This window comes from Camelus ferus, chromosome 4, assembly GCF_009834535.1.
Source record: "Camelus ferus isolate YT-003-E chromosome 4, BCGSAC_Cfer_1.0, whole genome shotgun sequence".
NCBI classification, from domain to species: Eukaryota; Metazoa; Chordata; class Mammalia; order Artiodactyla; family Camelidae; genus Camelus; species Camelus ferus.
In genome coordinates, this window is record NC_045699.1 from 28,816,826 (window position 1) to 28,835,860 (window position 19,035).

General features: G+C 36.5%; 2 protein-coding genes across 7 annotated transcripts in view; one reads left to right on the plus strand and one right to left on the minus strand.

Moving 5' to 3' along the window:
• IL33 (interleukin 33) overlaps positions 1–14,796 on the minus strand; it is a 32,305-nt gene extending 17,509 nt beyond the window's left edge. Inside the window, exon 1 of the mRNA XM_006190326.3 lies at positions 14,640–14,796. The gene's annotated coding sequence lies outside the window, so the exon portion shown is untranslated. The remainder of the gene's footprint in view (positions 1–14,639) is intronic.
• Positions 1–19,035, plus strand: part of RANBP6 (RAN binding protein 6) — a 225,517-nt gene that overhangs the window by 116,231 nt on the left and 90,251 nt on the right. The gene's annotated exons all lie outside the window — the stretch shown is intronic.

The window sequence follows — 19,035 nt, forward strand, 5'->3', positions numbered from 1 at the left end:
TTACTCGTTTTGGGGAATGACAGATGTTGAATAAATAATCACGCAATTGAATCATTTATGAACATAAATAAGAATCAGGCTAGTAAGGAAAATAAAGGGAGTAGCATGGTACTAAGGTAGTGTGGTCAGAGAAGGTGGCATTTAAGCTGTACCCAAAGGGTGTGAAGAACATACAGAAGAGAGGGGACAGAGAGGGAGCCTTCTGGACTGAGAAAACTCCAGGGGCAAAGGCCCTGACAAAACTTGTAGTGTTTAGGGAACTGAGAAGTCCAGTGTGGCTGGAGCAGATTAGGCAGTGGGGAGAGTATAATGTAATGGGATTGAAGATGGAAGGTGAGAGAAGCCAGGTAGGGCTGGGCCCTGGAGGCCAAGGGAAGGAGCTTGGATTTTACTCAAAAGTGCAATGGGAAGCCAAAGAAGAGTCTTAAGTAATATGGAATGTGACTTAGTTTTTGTTTTTAAAAGAGTGCTCTGGCTACCCTATGAAAAACAGATGGACAACAGACAGTAAGAAGGAAGGAATGAAATCAGCAAGGGTCTGCATTAGTTCAAATGCTTAATAATCGTGGTGGTGATGATGATAATGGTGATAATAGTTACAATGGCTTGTGAGTGAAATACTTTACATATACTATGTCTAATTGTCACCATGAACTAGTATTTGAATATAATTGCCTCTATTTTAGAAGTGAGGAAATAGAGGCTCAGAGAGATTAAGTAGCTTGCAAAAGGCCGCTTAGCTAATATGTAGTAGCAACACCAGAATCTGAAATCAAGCCCATTTGATTTTCTTTTTTTCTATGGGAGACATTAGTAGAATGAGGTGGAATTGAATTCCTGGGTTTTAAATTATGTTCATTGCCTTGTCAAGCTTGCATGTTCTTGGTTGGGCAGGGGATCTGTGAGGATATGGTGGAATTATACAAACCCATTGTTGAGTACTAAAAAATTACTAGAAGAAGTCAACGTCCCAAAACTGGTCCTGGCTGGTAGGAGGGAGAGGAAATGGGGAGTATGACTAAGCAGGGCAACACTGTATGACTTAATTCTGAGAAATTTTTCAGGGAAGCAGAGAGAGAAGGTAAAATGCGAGGGTGCTCACAACTGACCCTCTACTCCTTTGGTTGTGGTGGCTTCACTTTTTTCTTGGAGGAGATAAGAAAAATTGATGTAGAAAAGGCAAGGCTGAAGTTTGGGTAACAGTGAGACAGCACTCTCATTACTCAAACTGAATCACTTCCTGTCCCTTACTCCCCATCTCTCTGAAGGATTCTGCATGCTACTTACCCAGATCTGGGAGAGAACATTTCCCCTGGGGAGAGGAAACACTCTATAAAGAAATCTGTCAAGCTAAACCTTTTGTAAGTGGAGGGGATGGATGGTATGAGTTTTTTAGGGAAACTTTCTTTTATGTCATCATGGTGAATAACACAAAATTTGTAAAGCACTTCTATGCTTTTTTACAGTTTACCAGGATGCAGTCTTAACCAAACATTTTTATACACTGGTACAACCTGCCTCTTCACCTTTTCTAGCCTCACACAGCCCCTCCCTCCATGTTACCACACATTTCACACCTCCATGCCTTTGCTCAAGCTGTTCCTCTTGCTAGAGATGCCTCTTCCCGTTTCCCTGGGAAACTTCTATTTAATCCTTACAGCCCAATTCAAATGCCTCTCTCTCCCTAACTACCCACAATCAGCAGAATTTATTGCTTCCTCTCTTAATTGCTTATCATATCCAACTTTCCCCCCTCCCTCCTCCAATGGACTGCTAGCTCCTTGGGAACAAGGGTTATACCTTAGTCATCTTTTGTTTTCCAAACAATTGTCCATAAGCAGCAGGCACTCAGTAAATTTTGTGTAATTTGGATCAGTCCTTGTAAAAAACCCTACAAACTAGGCAAGGCAGGCATCACCAACTGAACAGAATTGGAAACCCTGTCCAGATCTCAAAAATCACTGCATAGTGGAGGATCTGGAACTGTGGGTTAAGCAGTGTGAAACTGGCACTACTGCATTTTGACATACAAAAATGACAGTTTTATATAGCTCAGCCTAATAGAACCCATGTCTTCTTGTTCTTGGGTCAATGCTTTTTCTAAACCATTTAAAGAAGCTGGCTTTCTGTTTGGCTGGCAGCCCTGCAGTTTTAGTGTGAGCAAACATTTCAGTTCAATGTGTTATTTTATCTGCCTTGGGTGCCCCTCCCCATGCTTCACATACTTTGGAGATCTAGGTATGTGTTGGACCAAGTCTTTAGTGATTTTTGAAGAAGCAGAGGTAGAATGACCTCCCATTCCCAAGCTTAGAACCAGGATTTGCTCCATCCCCACAAAGTTTTTCAGCTTTCCAGGTCCCAGTTTTCTCATTTCAAAACTGAAGAGGGTGCATAAAAGCCAGGGTCTTCTTATCCTTTTGACTGTCTTTCTTGTGCTCCTATACAGGCTTCCAGTTCAGCCCCTTCCTTCCCCTCTGCCTACCTGCAGGAGGGGACAGCTTGCAAACTTGTTTGTTTCAACTGTGGCACTAACTGGAAGGGAAACCATTGCTCTGAGAATTTATCACCTCATTAAAAGTCAGCCCGCACATGGGTTTGCAGTCTGAAATCACACTATTTGTGTGCTTCCAAAAGCCTGAAATAGAGAATTAAATATAAAATGGTTTTAGGTTGGTACTATTCCAAGACAAATTGGAAAGGCAAACTAAAACCTTATCTTGATAAATCTTATCAGCTGCAGCCCAAGCCATGAAGTATTCACATAGAAAAATTCCTAGGGTGAATGAGTAACTTGCAGTCAACATTTATTAAAGCAAACAAGAATACTAGGCACCATGATGAGAGCCCACAGAGGGACCAGACAGCAGAAACCAACCTATAAAGGCTTCAATGTATTAGAACTGTCAGAAGTGACATATAAAACAACTGATTTTAATATGTTTAGGTAGAGTTATAAAAAGATTGAAAACATGAACAGAGAACGAATGGATTCAGAAAGGATCCAAATAGAATATCTAGAAATGAAAACTATATTGTTGAAATTAAAGCTCCATGGATTGATTAAGATAGACACAGATGAAGAGAGTCAGTGGACTAGAAAATATATCTGAAGATATTCTTTGGAATACAATCCAAGCACATATAAAGATGGAAAATATAAAAAAAAAAAAAAGCGGGGGGAGGGACAAGAGACTTTGAGGACAGAATGTGGCAGTTTAATGAGTATCTATTTGAAATTTTAGAAGGAGATGACAGTATAAGAAAGGAATAATATTTGAAAATATAAAGGCTGAGAACTTTCCAGAATTATTGAAAGACCCTAATCCTCAGATCTAAAAATCCCAATGAATCTCAAGTAGGTTAAAAATAAAAGAAATCTACATCGTGATATATTAATGATGAAACAACAGAACACTTTTTAAAAGAGAAAAGACTGTAATCAGTCTTTAGTCAGTCACTAAAGACAATGAAGCTATTTGCATGAGCAAAAAGGAAATTTTGGTTGGCTTATGGATAAATTTTAGTCTTAGAGTAGCCACAGAACCTGTGGAATTAGCATCAGATTTTTGCAGAACCACTAAAGCAAGTTTGCAGTCCACTGAGTACCATTTGAAACTACAGGGCTGGCCTAAACCTCCTTATTCTACAGATAAGGGAAGTGACACTCAAAGCAGATCTTACTTAAAATAACACAGCTAGTGAGTGAGTACATGATGGAGCCTGGACCAGAACATAGATCCCCAACTCACAGATCCGTAACTATGACTGTTCTTTCCTGTATAACCTGCTGCTGTTTCTTCAAAATATTAAACAACAGCAAAGAAAAACAAAGTGTGAAGAAACTATAGGGAACAATTCCATTTTATCAGGGGACTTTTGATGCTGTATTTATGTCTCACATATGGAATTTAATGTTTAAATACATTCTTACACATTGCAGTGTGCCATCTCTAGGGACCAATGATACTGCCCACTGTTTTGGATGAGGATAAGGGGATGTAGCCTTGATTTGTTTCCTTCTAGCTTGTTAAAGACAATGTGAGGGTAGAGTGAGAAAGGTTTTAGAAAATTTGATTAAAACTGAGTCACTGAAAATAGTTCTGGCACAGCAGTTTGTAGAAGGTGGCAGGGGAAAAAGGAGTGGGGGCAAAATCTCAGCCTAGACAAAGTCTTTGCTGAGAAATACGCAAGGTGAAAGCAGGTGCCAAGCCACAGCATATGAATATACCTGAGTCAGTAGGTCATAAAATCAGCATGCGGAACTGGAGATAAAATCCAACCTGTTTTGTTTCAGTTCACTGCTTTAGACCTGGCATGTTTTGCTTTCCAAAAAGTTTATAACTGGATCCACAAAGGAAGACAACTTGCAAGGGTAGGCAATGATGATATATCAAACTGTATAATCCCTGTTTATTCATAAAAAAGATAGTGATTGCACCTATGTATATGTATGCTTGGAAGAATTATTTCTGAATCTTCCCCAATTCTCCACAAATTTATACCAACAAGTATGAGAGCATCTGGAATTGGCAACAATATACCAAAACATTGCTTAACCAGAGATGGGAACTTGCCCATTAATGTCAGCTTTAACTCTGGGAATAGTGCCCAGATTCCAAAGCCTAAAGTGGCTTAATATTTGTACAATATCAAATCCTAACAAGAATACGGTTCTTTGGGTAGCATCTGAAATTCTAGCAGATGATTTACTGTTCTTTTTTTAAGAGAAACGTGAGATCAGACAAGCAAAGCTATAGATTTTGAAGTGCATCTTCAAAGTAGAATGCAATATATGTTTTTAAATTGGCTCATTTGTAAAGAAGCAGGCTGATTTAAGTATACTACATTTCTTAACTACATAAAACATTGATAAGAAGGATTTATTCCAGATGCCACAGATATATATTTAAAGCCAATGAAAATGTACCTAACTTCCATTCCTGCTGCATAGGGATGCCACTGGATACTTCTGGAATTGAACCTGGAGGCTAGTAGACTTCATTTGAAGGCAGATTTGGAAAACTAAGGAATAACAGAAGGAGCTTCTGAAAGGATGAGCCATATGTTTTATGGTAACAGGAAAAGAAGGACTCTAGTCTCTAAAATGTAGGACCAAGAGAAGGCAACCCAAAGCAGCAGTTGACATAGCAAAAATTTGCACTGGTGGAAGATAAATGTACCAGATCTGCTTTAAAAATAAAAAATTTTTTAAAAAAAATTTCCTCTTTAAGGATGGAAGTCAACTACCGGTTAGTAAAGTGCTGCTAATTATATTATGAAGACTAAATATAAGTTCTAAAAATGCCTTTTACTTTGTCCGAACTTTCTATTTTAAGGTTCCTGACACCCAACCAGAAGATAAGAATTGTCTTGTACTAAAAAAAAATGAAAAACCAAACCAAAACAAAACAAAACAAAAAAACCCCCAAAAAGTAAACAACAGCAGCAAACCAAACCAATCAGCCAATCAGCTTTTGGTGCTTTGATGTCACATGTGGAGCCTCTATATTATCTGGTTTATCAAATACATGTGATAAATTACACAAAGCAGATACTTTGTTAAATTAAATTATATTTGAACAATGTTTTAATTAAGAAAATTAATGAGGGTGGATTATTATTAGCTCATAATGATTCAACAATAACTTGACTAAATTTTCTTAAAGTATGATATATTCAAAGCCTATAAAAACTCAATTTGTGATCAGGGGGTTAAGAGAAGTCCATTTTTTCTAATGTAGTATAACATTTCAAAAAGTGATTCCTGACTATTTTTTTCTGAAACCCAAATACAATATAATGGCTTGTTTTTGTCATGTTTTCCTCTTTAATTAATGTTGCTTGCAGCTGGTACACAACAGAGGAATACCTCAACTCCAAAATCACAATCCTAGGGAAGATATTTTTTTTCTAAAGTGTGTTTATCAGCTAACTCAAGTCTGGGGAAAAAATACTTGTTGCCCTAGCCTGAAACAACATATTTCTAGGAAAGGTAAAGAAAATGCATGTATTAAAGTTGAAGAAGAACCACAATGCCTACCTATCAAAATGGCTAAAATGAGGAAGACAGAAAATGCCAGATATTTGCAAGGATTTGGGACAATTGGAATTCTTATACATGGCTGCTGAGAGTGTAAATTGCTACAAACACTTTGGAAATTAATTTGGTAGTATCCACTAAAGCTGAACGTATACCTACCTTTGGCCCAACAATTCTACTTGAAGGTATATGCCTAATAGAAGGTATAAAAATGTTTGCCAAAAGATATGTAAAGGAATGTTCCTAGCAGGCCTAGTCATATATCTCCAAGCTGGAAACAATGCAAATGTTTATCTACATTATAATGGATAAATTATGGCACATTCATTTAGAGGAATCTGAATCAGTAATGAGAATAAACAAGCTACATCTATGTATAACAACACAGAGGTGTCTCACAAACATAATGTTGAATGAATGAGGCCAGACCCAAAAAGGTATATAATATATGAATTCATTTATAAAAAGTTCAAAACGCCCACAGGCAAATTGAATACGTGATATTAGAATACATAATAATGTCTTTTCTTGAGGTAGAAAGAAGTGGCTACAAAAGGGCATGAGGAGGCTTCTGGAGTTCTTTACTCTTCTGTTTCATTTTATGGTTACGTAGGTTTGTTCACTTTGTGACAATTCACTAAACTCTATAGTGATGATTCGTACAACTTTCTGTGTGTTTATCATGTGTTAATGAATTTTTTAAGTTAAAGGAAATAAGAGACTGTCAGTGAATTCTAAAAGGTAAAGATTCTGCATTGTAAGGTATGGTGGTCAAAGAGACTCATTGACAGAATTAAATAAGCACTCTGTTTCATGGTTAAGAAAATTAAAGGGGCGTCAACATTTGTGTTTAAGAATGAATTGAGCTGACTAGAAAATGGTCAGATGGGAAACAGACACATTCCTCTCGTCCCTTAATATGGAAGAAGTGCTTCAGACATGCCTGATTAAAGACTTAGTTTTCTGTCCTAAAAGAATTGAAAATCAAATTAAAGATTTTTGAGGTGTTTTTCAGACTAAGGCAGAATCCTTAGGGTGACTTTGAAAAAAATTTGACTACCCTTCTCAGGAATGGGCAAGAAGTTCTTAAAAACTGAAAACTGGTTGTAGTTCTGTAGAAATTAGAAGACACTGAGAGTTATCTACCCTGAATTTTGCTTCTTTGCTGGCAAATCTTTTTTCTTTCCCCAAAGAAATAATGTTAGTTATGCAGAACGTAAGCCATTCATTGGCAATACTGCCATCAGTAGGTCTAGGTGTAGGTATGTGACCCAGATCTTGCCAATGAGACAAAGGGGAGGTGGGCCTAGGACTTTGGGGGAAAATTTCTCTCCTTAGAAGTAAGAGCTTTTTGACTTCCATTCGCTTGTCCTCTGTAAGTGTGAGATGCTCAAAGCTGGGCCAACCATCTTCTCCCATGAAGGGAGTGATTATGGTCAGTGTGAAAATGGCAGAGCCGAAAGGTGAGAAGAGCCTGGGTCTTTGCAGTGTCTTTGGTTCTTTGCACCAACTCTGGGGCTACCAACTTCAGAACTTTTTGTTAAGTGAGCAATAAGAGTCCTTATATTTTAAGCCATGTTCAATTTGTTATTCTATAGCAGCTAAAGCATATCAAGTGATACAAATTCTCTTTATATATTTTTTGTCTAAATGTAATCCCCATTGGCCTTTTCTAAATCCTAAAATGAAATAGCCAACAACTAACATGTTCTGGACATTGACTTAATAACATCTTTAAATACAGTTGGATTGTTTAAACATTCCACACCCGCCCTCATGCTTAAAGCTTTTTTTCTGAAAAAAAAATTTAATTGTGGTAAAAAAATACAGAATATAAAATTTAACCATCTTAATTAACCATTTTAAGTGGACATTTCACTGGTGTTAGCTACATTCACATTGTTGTGCAACAGATCTCTAGAACTCTTCCATTTTACAAAACAAACTATATCCATCACACAGCAATTCCCCATTTCCCCTTCCCCAAGCCCATGGCAACACTGTTCTACTTTATATTTCTTGTGTTTGACTGCTTTAACACTTCATCTAAGTTGGATCATACAGGATACAGTATTTGTATCTAGCTTATTTCACTTAGCATAATGTCCTCAAGGCTCATCCCTATGGTGGCATGTGGCAGGATTTCCTTCTTTTTAAGGATGAATAATATTCCATTGTATGTATATACTGTATTTTCTTAATCCATTCATTAGTGGACATTTGGATTGATTCCACCTCTTGGCTATTTTGAATAACACTACAATAAAATGCAAATATCTCTTCAGCATCCTGCTTTCAATACTTTTGCATATATGCCCAAAAGTGGGATCACTGGATCATATGTTGGCTCTACTTTTAATTTTTTGAGGAACCTTCATACTTCTATAGCAGCTAGTTTAAACATTTTTGGAAAAGGGTAATTAGGTTTATTTATTTATTATTTTATTTAGTGGAGATGTATACTAGGGATTGAACCCAGGACCTCGTGCATGCTAAGCATGTACTCTGAGCTATATCCTTCCCCCTAGTTTAAACATTTTGATTTAAACAATGTTGTATTTTAAGTAAAATTTAAAGTATAATAATATGGATATATAAATTGATATATTAAAATCAATAAAAATATGAGAGAAAAGCATGATATTTCAGAAATAGAAAGGATAAACTGAAAAATTTTTGTATGAGGACAAGATTTTCAAAATTTGTAAGTAACTATTTGAGGTGTTCTTTTTAAAAAAATATATAGATTGCCAATAATGGTACTATTATTACTATTTTTACTATTAATTTTACAGATTGCCAATATAGTACTTTTATTGCTATTTTATTCTTATAAAACACCAATTGGGTTTGTTTACCAAAATTTTTTATGTATATAAGTTTGTGTATAAAATTGATTATGAAAATCATATACATATAATCATATACATATACATTACATTATTTTGGGTGGACAAATAGTAGCAAAATGAAATGACTTGTACAGACATTGAAGCTCAAACTTTAGTTAACATCCTGTTTACAAAGTAAGCTGTTAGGCAGGTTTCTACATCCTCCAGTAACTAATGTAGCAACTAGGTTTTAAAAACTGTCAATTAATAAGACATCAACATTTTCAAAGTTAAAAGGAACTTAAACAGTTGGACCAAAGTGTAAATCAAAGAAATGTTTATATATTCATAACAAAATAAAAATAATATATTTTGACATATTAATGAAGTAGATAAAAACTCAAATAGATATGTAGTATAGTATTGTTAGAACTCCATTCATAATGCAAATATGAACTCATGATTATATATGTAATGTATAATTTCCTCCCCTATCTCTATAATTGAACTGCTCTAATTTCAGTGTTAAGATGAAATAATCCAATATATTCCAGTGCCCAGATTTTGGTAGTCTAATATGTTCTCCACTGAAGAAATTAGGACTCTTTGGATAATTGCTGATTTCATGTTTTTTGTAGAAGAAATGCAAGGTGAGCCTGAATAACTTATTGCCTGAAAGTAGTGATGCTTATTTTAAAGTTCTGAGGTAGGTAGAAAAAGAGCAAATGAACCACCATAAAGGGACTTCTGTGTGCCAAATCGTGACAATGTGACTGAAAACAACAAAAAATTATAGTTAATCAAAACAAGTCTGTAAATGAGTTAATTACAGTATCACCAAAAATCATGAGTCCATAATGATGGTCAAAAGGGAAAAGCACTAAAAACTGTTTTCTGGTCAAAATATTATTTCAGGTTGCCTTTATTCAGAAGTTAATTTTAAATATATTTATATAATATGTGAAAGTGTTCCCTTGTCCAAAGACTAAAGTTATTAACATAACTTTTATAGGATTTTTCTCCTATGTCTGAGATATGCCTGTTGAATGGTGACAGCAACACTGGTCAGGTTGTTAAACATTCTGTAAATCTTTAAATATTCTACAGCACCTTCACTACCACATTATCCCAAATTAGCTAGTATAGTTCAAAGTCAGAATGGGAGTCTCTTTCTGGTATTCAGCTGATATGCTCCACATGGCTGGTTCCTTTCTCACTTATCTCCGCTCATGCCATGCCAGCTGTTAAATGTTTTAAACATCACCCCTGGATAGACAGTTAAGATTTTCTTTCGCAACCAAATGACCAGCCAGTGATACATACATCATGTGTTAGATATTTAATTTGATTGTTAGAAGACATTTAAAAATGTAGAGTGTGGAAGCTTGCCATTTACAGATGTGAGTTCCTGGCCATTGACCTGAATAAGCTAAGCCACAAACCAAATGCTGGATATTTAATTTCCATAAAAGTTTCAACAGAGCTACCTTGTGCAACAATCAGAAAATACAACTCAGAGATCTGGAAACTTGTCCACCCTGGTATGACAAGCCTTTGTCTCCTTCCTTGCCTACTTTTGGGGCTGCAGCAATTCCCCAGATTGCTGATGCCATCATCCTTACATGGGATTCTAAGTAGACTCAGTCTTGGTTACCTGGCAGCTGGCTTTAAGGTGAAAAGTACTAGAGTGGACTGTGCTAAACACCTCTCTTCTCCAAGATAAGACTTAATCATTTTCCTCCTCTGGACAGTTATGACCTCTTCCTGAGTACACCTAATGATGCAGAGCAAAAGAATGTGAGGTATCCCCCTTTTTTGCCAAGAAAAGGTGTTGCATATAACCTAACAATGAACCACAATCCTAGGGGATATTAGTCACTGCATGGTTCTGCCTAGAGAGTAGGGAGAGCCAATGAGTCTAAACCCAGATGCTCTTTTGGGAGCATTTGCCACAAATAACCAGAAAAAAAAAATTGGATGCTGCCAAAAAGTGGACTTCTGGTTTTTTATGCTTTTATGAATTAAAAAAAATACAAGAATTTTTAAACAGTTTTTTCCCCAACTGGCACATCGCAATGCAAATGACTTTAATGCTTCTAAATGCTGAGTCTGATCTCATGGACCTCACAGTACTAAAGAGAAATCCTTCCACTTGACATAATGAAAGGTAATAATAATTGGACAGCCAGATGTAAGCATTAAGCTGTCACATCCTGTGCATGGGACCCTCCAAACATTTTTAGTAAACATCTTATACTCCTTTGAGACAATAACATCCAATGTATTCTATTAAACATAATTGTCATCACAAAGTGATAATTATGATGGTTTCGCAAACCATATGGCACTTGTGTAAGTGAGTGAAGTAAAAATATGCACCCTCTTTGATAAAGTAATGCTACATATACATTGAGGTTATATGGCTCTTATACAAGTCATAATGAAGAAAAAAAAGGAAAGCTAAAAATAGCCACCAAATTACATTAGAATGATTGTTAGCACCTATGTCTGTGGCTCAAGCTCTTAAAAAAGATTAGAAAGAAATATCTACTCAAGGAAATTTATACTGATTTACCAGTATGAAGCATTCATGCTGACTACTGGATGAAGCATTGTTTAAACAGGATTGCTAAAGAATGTGGACAAGTAACACATGAATATGTATAAAAGATAATGAAAAAATAAAACCTCAGGAAGGAAAATTTTTAGAAACTAATAAATTCAGAATAGAGAAAGGCTAAGAAGTTAAGAGAGGCTGAGATTTGAACACAGCAGATAAGTAAAACTATGAAGTTCTATCAAACTCTTTAAGAAAATATTGAGTCTTTGCCAGGCAATTCAAGAGAAGTAATGAGCAAAACATTCTTCAATTGCAGGAGTTCTCAGATTGCTGGGGAAAATTGTGATGATAGTGCAATTTATGAGCTGTTCAAAGTGAAGGGGAAAATACATGTAGACTGGTATGCTGGTTAAAAGTGAAGCCAAGTTTATGAGCAGATACCTTGGTTCTAGCATTATTGGTGGCAATGGCAAAACAAATTATGTAAGAGAATAATGGCTGGCAGGAACTCTTTCCTTCAGGCGGAAGTCAATGTAGCCTTAAAGAAAACAAGGGAAAGTTTTAATGTTATCTCACTAATACTTTTGTTTGAAAATGATGGGAACTTTGAATATAAAATGGCTTCACAAGGAGGATTAGAGATGCACTAAATGAAGTCATTTGGAATCCATCTTTGTTCTTTTCCCTTCACGGAACTTGAAGCATTTTAATTTGGGTCTGAAATTTGTTGATTGTATCATCTTGAGTTAGTATAATCTTCCTAAATCTCACTTGCTTAATTTTATAAATGGAGAAGATAATATTTATCTTACAAAGGTACTATGAGGATTAAATGGAATACTATGGAATGAATATCTCACATTTAGTAAATGTTCAGTGATGACTAACAGTTACCTTTCATGACTCCTTCTGACTTGTTTTACCTTCATAAACATCTCAACATCTCCCTAGGGTAGAGCGTTTTGTTATTTTTTGTTTTTGTTTTTGATTTATATTTTACAACAGAGAAAAAAACTTCAGGCTCAGGAAAGTTAAGATCCAAAGTCACACAGCTAGTCAATGATACATGTAGTTGAGGACTGTCTGACTGTAAAAATCTGTGGGTTTTTTTTTTTTTTTAACTATTAATCTATACTGTACTCTTTACTTAGAGCAAAAACCTTCACACGAACAGTAACAAGGGCAGCATGTGAGCGTGGGCCAGGAGTCTGATGGAGGGAGAAAGTGCCCCAAATTCCTTATTCCCCCTCTACCACCCCAGACAGTGAACTTTGCCTGTCCCCTAAGGCTAGGTCCCCTTAAAGTTTCCTTTTGCGTACAAGTATCAGTACCAGAGAACCCAGAAGGAAATTGAAAAGAGATTAGGGATTCTACTGTGATTTCCTGAAGTCCTTGAACCAAGCATCACTTTTTTTTTTTATAGAAATAAGATTTCTTTCTGCTGTTCAAGGAGATTATTTTTAGTCTTAATGTTTCTTAATGTCCCTGCTGCAAACCAAGATATAACAGAAGGAGAATTCTGTCACTTGATTCCCGTCATGCTTGCCAAAGTTTCAACTGTTTGAATGAAAGATACATTGATTTTGGCAGTCCCACTCACATCTCCAGAAAAGACTTCATGCTATCAGATTTACTGACATATATGTTCCCTGATGTATGTATTTTTCTTCCCCCAGTGCTGCCCTCTCTGCAGTTCTTATTTATTTCTGCACTCATATCTCCAAAAAAGACCTCACACTGTCAGATTACTGGCATAAACAATCCTTGGAGTTTTTTCTTCCTTCAGTGCTATGCCCTATCCCCTCTCCTCACCTCCCATGGTATTTCCCTGTAATGATTTAATTCCTCCATGGAGCAGAACTTTTTACAGCTGAAACTCAGGTACATTCCCTGAGGTTAGTTGCAAACTGTGTCTTTAATCCTCTACAGACTCTGGCTAGGAGTGACAGCTCCCATTTCTCAATGTCTTACCTTACTTTCAGCCCTATTTCAACCCGTAAGTGAAAGTTCCCCTCAGAATTCTTCCCTCTTTATAAGTAAGAAAAGGAAATCAGTACATTCTGGGAAAGAGGAAAACATCTAGGTCAGTACACTGCTGGGAAAATGAATTATGCAGCCACCAGTCAACAATTGGTAGGAAATCCAAGATCCTTTCTGAGAAGACTGGAGGAAAAAATGTGAAATTTGAGTTTCAGAGACTGCTGCCCATGACAGTTCTTTACTATCTAAGGACACTACCTAGCTATGTGACTCAGCTCAAGTACCCTAACTTTAAGAAATAGAGGATTCTGAAGTTTTATGAACAGAGAGCTGTGCCTTTACAGGGTCAAAATTAAAAGAAGAGCAGTAAGTATTCAAAAGACAAGTGTGAGAAGCAGTAGGTGGGGATGGAGGGAACAGCATAGGATGGCACAAAGCAGTGCATACAGTGGCATACAGGGAAGATTCAAGTTGAAGAAGCACAGTGCTGAGGAGGGAGTGAGAGTCAGGAAAATCCAGCCACACCTAGTCTTAGATCTTCCACTCTCAAATCTCCAAAGACCTGGAAACAAATAGTGTGCAGCCACAATATTTTAGGTTTTTGTGTCATTTCTTTATTAAAAGAGTCTGAAGGCATGTATTCATGCAAGGAAAGATAAGGCAGAGAAAAGAGTAAGGAGAAAAAATTCGCACGAGGCAGACAGCAAGAAATAGAACAAAAACAGTTTTCGCTCTAAATGAAAAATAGTAGGAAAACTGAGTTTTTAAATTTACTCATTTATAGAATATCAATTCCTTATTTTTCACAAATTTATTTTTGAGAGGACTTTTTTTAGGAGATGGCACCTTTCAGTTCTTGTATTTGTCCCTCTTTCTTAAAAACCAATTGTAAATGATTGTGAGTGGATTTCTCTTTGGATAAGCATTAGGACTAGGAAGTACAGTTATCAACTTTTTTGATGAAGTTTTATGGTGGTGGAGGGGAACATGTACTATAAGACTGTTATATATGTCTATTATAGCAATTTATTAATAATTTTACAAATCACCCAAAAGAAAGCAAAATGGAATTCTAAGTTAGTAGCAACTATTATCATCAACTTTTATTTCTGTTGGCAATAATAATATATCAACCTAATCCTTTATTTTATAGAAATAAAAAAACTCTCCATGGTTTTTACTTTGCAAAACAACTAAAAATCCACTAGAATATTGATTTCATTCTTACCTTGTGATCTTGTTTTGATTTCTCCCCTCAAAGGCTGCAGCTCTGTGTTCAGAGAGCTTGCAGGCTCTATTTATTGCTCAAAGTTTGGCGGAGAACCAAACTGCTGCAGAAGGGAGATCTGAGTAGGTGAGATTTTAGCAGGTTTTTAATCGCGTGTAAAGAGCCAATAGTTACAAGCCTGTCATTTAAGATTCATTGCTTTCTGCCTTCTCCACATTTCCATCTTAAAATCAATCCAGCAATTATGGCTTTTATGTTCTGTGTTTTTATCCTTCCAGCTCATATCAGGATTATCTCATATGCAACCCCACCCCATCTCCAACTCACAACCCTTCCTCTGCCCTGACACATTACAACTTGGCTCCCTTCAGAGTCGAACTTCGCAACTTCACCTTCAGCACTTTTCATGTTGAAATTCTTTTGCTATTTATATTTTTCCTTTTGGCCACTGGCTTTTACAGTCACTAAGAGGTCAGTTTATTCTTCCAAACTCTTTTTTACATAGGATCAACCTGTATTGCATATCAATAATATGCAGCTCATCTGCAGATAAACCTTCTCAAATACTTTATACATCTCAGTATACCTGATCTGCCTAGCCTGTCTGCTCTTCATTATTCATCTGTTCTTCCATTCATCCCCAGAATCTCATGGAAGATACTGTTTTTTGTTGCAAAAGCAAATCCTGCACTATAGATCACAACTCTTCCTACCTTATGAAAACTTTTGCTTCTACATGCCCCGTCTCCCTCTCCTCTGGCATCTATAATACAACCATAGCAAGGAAGGGGTGAAGGGATGCTTTTTTAAAACTTGGGCTATTTCTGCATTCTAAGATCATACGTCAGACGGAAGACTGCTGTTGTACTTAGAGAGATATAGTGGTGGGGCTTTTTGTTATATACATGCAGACCTAGCAAACCCCCACAACCATCCAACCCACCAGTTTAGAAGGGTGAACTTGAAATGAAGGGGCAGAAGGAAATGTTCTGCAAAATTAAGTAAGAGGAATCTTTGAGTCCTCATCTTGGCATACTGCGGCATAGAGTGTTAGGTTTCTGGAATCCAGGGGAATGTGAAGATGAGATAGCAACAGGTAGCTGACCATGGCATGGGAAAGATACGTCTGTGATAGAGTCCCCTTTGGAAAGAGCAACTGAGGAACTGAGGAACACTAAGATCTGTGATCCAGTTTAAAGCTGTTTCCCATTCTGTGTAGTAATCCCCTTTCATCATTCCCAAATTTGAGCATTTATCTGTGACAAGCCATAGTGTTGTGTTTGTAAGCAAGGAAGAAGAGGGCTGTGCCTACTCTCAGGATAATGCAGTGAAAGAGTAATTGCATTGCAAAGTCAAACTGACACAGGAAGCATCTGGGCCAGTGCTCTTTGCTTCCTTCTGTTTTGCAGGCACAAAGCAAGAAGGAAGCCAAGATGATCCATCCTGATTGGAAATTAAGCTGTGTGCAATAAATGGGAGGGAGAGGTAACAGGTAACAACCAAGGGAATATCATCATGCTCCACCCTGGGAATTCTTGGAAATACTGAGATTACAAGGGATGAATAGGTGGCTTTATTATGTACTCTGAACTCTTCGTTATTACAAAATGTCCTTCTTTATCTGTATATTTAAGAAGTGTCTCTTATAAGCAGTATATTGTTGATTTTTGTTTTGGTTTGCTTTCAACCAGTTTGACTATTATTTGTCTTTGAACAGGACTACTTAGTCTATTTACATTTATTGTGATTATTGACATATTTGCATTTATTTCTACCATCTTGCTTTATTTTTCTATATTTTGTCCCCCTGATTTATGCTTTATTTTCTTTGTTTGCTTCTTTTGGATTAATCAGTTTTTTTAATTATGAAAATTTCTCCCAGGAGTCATGCACTGTAATTCTTACCTCAATAGAGTAAGACTGCAAAACAAAACAAAAACTTCCAAAACTTCAGCTCTGCTTTCAAGGGGCTTTCTAAAAACTTTTTTTAAGCCTCTGCCTCAGGCAACTGCTTACTTCTGCAAATGTTTTGAGGAGAAAACTCTTTGTATGTCAGGCTCAGTTCTCCTCAGCCCTTTCTTTTCACTGAGTTCTTGATCCTCTAAGCCTCCAACTTTGTCTCTCCAGCCCCACAAGACAACCAAAGACTTTGCCGATGTCTCTGTATCCTGGCCTTCTGCCCAGACAGAATCCAGATTCCCTGCCTCCTGGTGTATACATGGGATTGGAAAATGCCCCTGGAAGAAAAGCAGCTGTAGCTTCACCTAATCGCATCTTAATTACTCATCCTCAGTGCTTCAGCAGCTTTCTCTTATCTTTAAATGTGTTTTTGCTTGTTTGCTTGTTTTTAGTGCTTTATTTGCCCTTTCTGGTTATTCTTAATGGCAACATTGCCGTAATCTCTTCCATTCCATTGGAAGTGAAAGTCCCTAAGCTATCTGAATTGAATACAAATGAAAGCATAGCTCCAGAAGCCAGGAGGACTACCGGTCATTTGGGCTTTATTCAAGTGACCATAGAATTTTTTATCTAAACTGTAAAACTTTTAAGAGTGAAAAGAGTGTCATCAATAATTAGGCTAGAGTAACAGGTGAACACTGAGATGTGGTCACCCCAGGTTATATGACATGTAGTTCTTTCTCCTTTCCTGTTCCTTCTCAAATACCAAATCTGCCATACCAACTGCCTGCTTTCAAGGCAGATGAAACCTGGCTGTCTGAAATTTAGCTGACCTACAGACACATACTAGATCTGGCAATGTTATTTTGTTCCTAAAAAGAAAGCTAAAACTGAGGGTTTGCTACCAGCATGCTTCCAAAAATGAAGTTGTAAAGAACATACTTCAGGCAGAGGAAGTTGACCCCAAATAGTAGGTCAACTGGTATTCGTATTCAAGTGGAATTGAAGAGCAAAGAGTATAATAAATATAGAAGTAATACTTAACAAATATTGACTATAAATGTTGATAATAATATATTGTAATATTAAGAAAAATAAGTTACAACTAAATACTTGACAAAAGTAGCCCGTAAGTCTGGAGAGGTGATGATAAGAACGGGAGTTCTCTAAGACCATGTATTTGTCCAAAGGGGGATAAAAATATTGCTGAATTTAGGCTCAAATACATTAAGCACGCCTATTACATTTTCCAGGAGGATTTTCAGAATAATAGATATCAGGCACATAACTAACTCCAAACTATTGGGGAAGGAAAAATAGAATGAGGAGAAATAGAATGAGGAAAAAATAGTTTTCTATACAGTCGAAATCAAGACTGGAGAGAGAACAAAATTGTCCATACAATACAAATCAAGAAAGAAGAGAGAACAAAACATAGGAAAGGAAAGACAAAGAGAAAAGACAAAAATAGAGTATTTCAACCCAAATATATCAATAATTTCATTACATGAATTAAATGCTCCAGTCAAAGAACAACTATTTTTAGACTTGAAAAGAAAAGATCCATCTATATGCTGTTTTTAAGAAACATATACAAAATCTATAAATTGAAATTAAAGTATAGAAAAATATATGCTGGCAAATACTAATCAATAGAAAGCTGATATTGCTTCATTCATCTTATACTTTTAGGTGGAAAGTATATCTAAAGATAAAGATTACAAATATGACAGATCATTCAGTTCACTGGGAAAAAAATGTATCTAAACTAATGAAAACATGTTACAGTCTAAAGTACATAAATCGAAAATGAACAAAACTACAGGGAGAAATACACATATCTATCATTCTAGTGAGAGATTGAATACCTATATCTGAGCAATTATTTGGGGTGACACAATCAAGGAGCTAGGTCAAATGGATATATAAATTGCATTTTATCTAAGGGTGGAGAACACGTACTCTTTTCAAGCGCACATAGAACATTTACAAAATTAAATGTATTCTTGTCCATTAAGTAAGTTGCAGAACTATTTCCACCAATGTCACTATTAATATCGCAGAATAGTGAATTATAGGGCTCTGTCCCTTCACAAAAGCAACTAATAAGCTGGCGAAAATTGTTAAAGTCAAGTTTCACATTACTCTTTAATTTAGTAAAAACTTTCAACAACCATGGAAGGCTTAATGAAGAAAGAAACTGATGTATTGCAGTAAGAGAGTGCTGTGGCATTTTAAGTTGCCTACTTGCCATCCTTCATCCCCCAGATCAATGACAGCCCATGAAGATGACAGCCTGAACCCCTGGTGCAGGTGCTAGTGCAAGAGGGAGCAAGATGGACCTTATTCTCAAAGAATTGTGGTTGTGTGCTCCCTACAGGACTGCTGCAAGGGCTTTCCTTTGTTTTATTTGATTTGAAATATTCCCAGGGCTTGGGTAGCTTCCTGAGAAGTTTTGTCAAAAGCATTTAAAGGTAAAAGTATTGGCTGCAGCTGC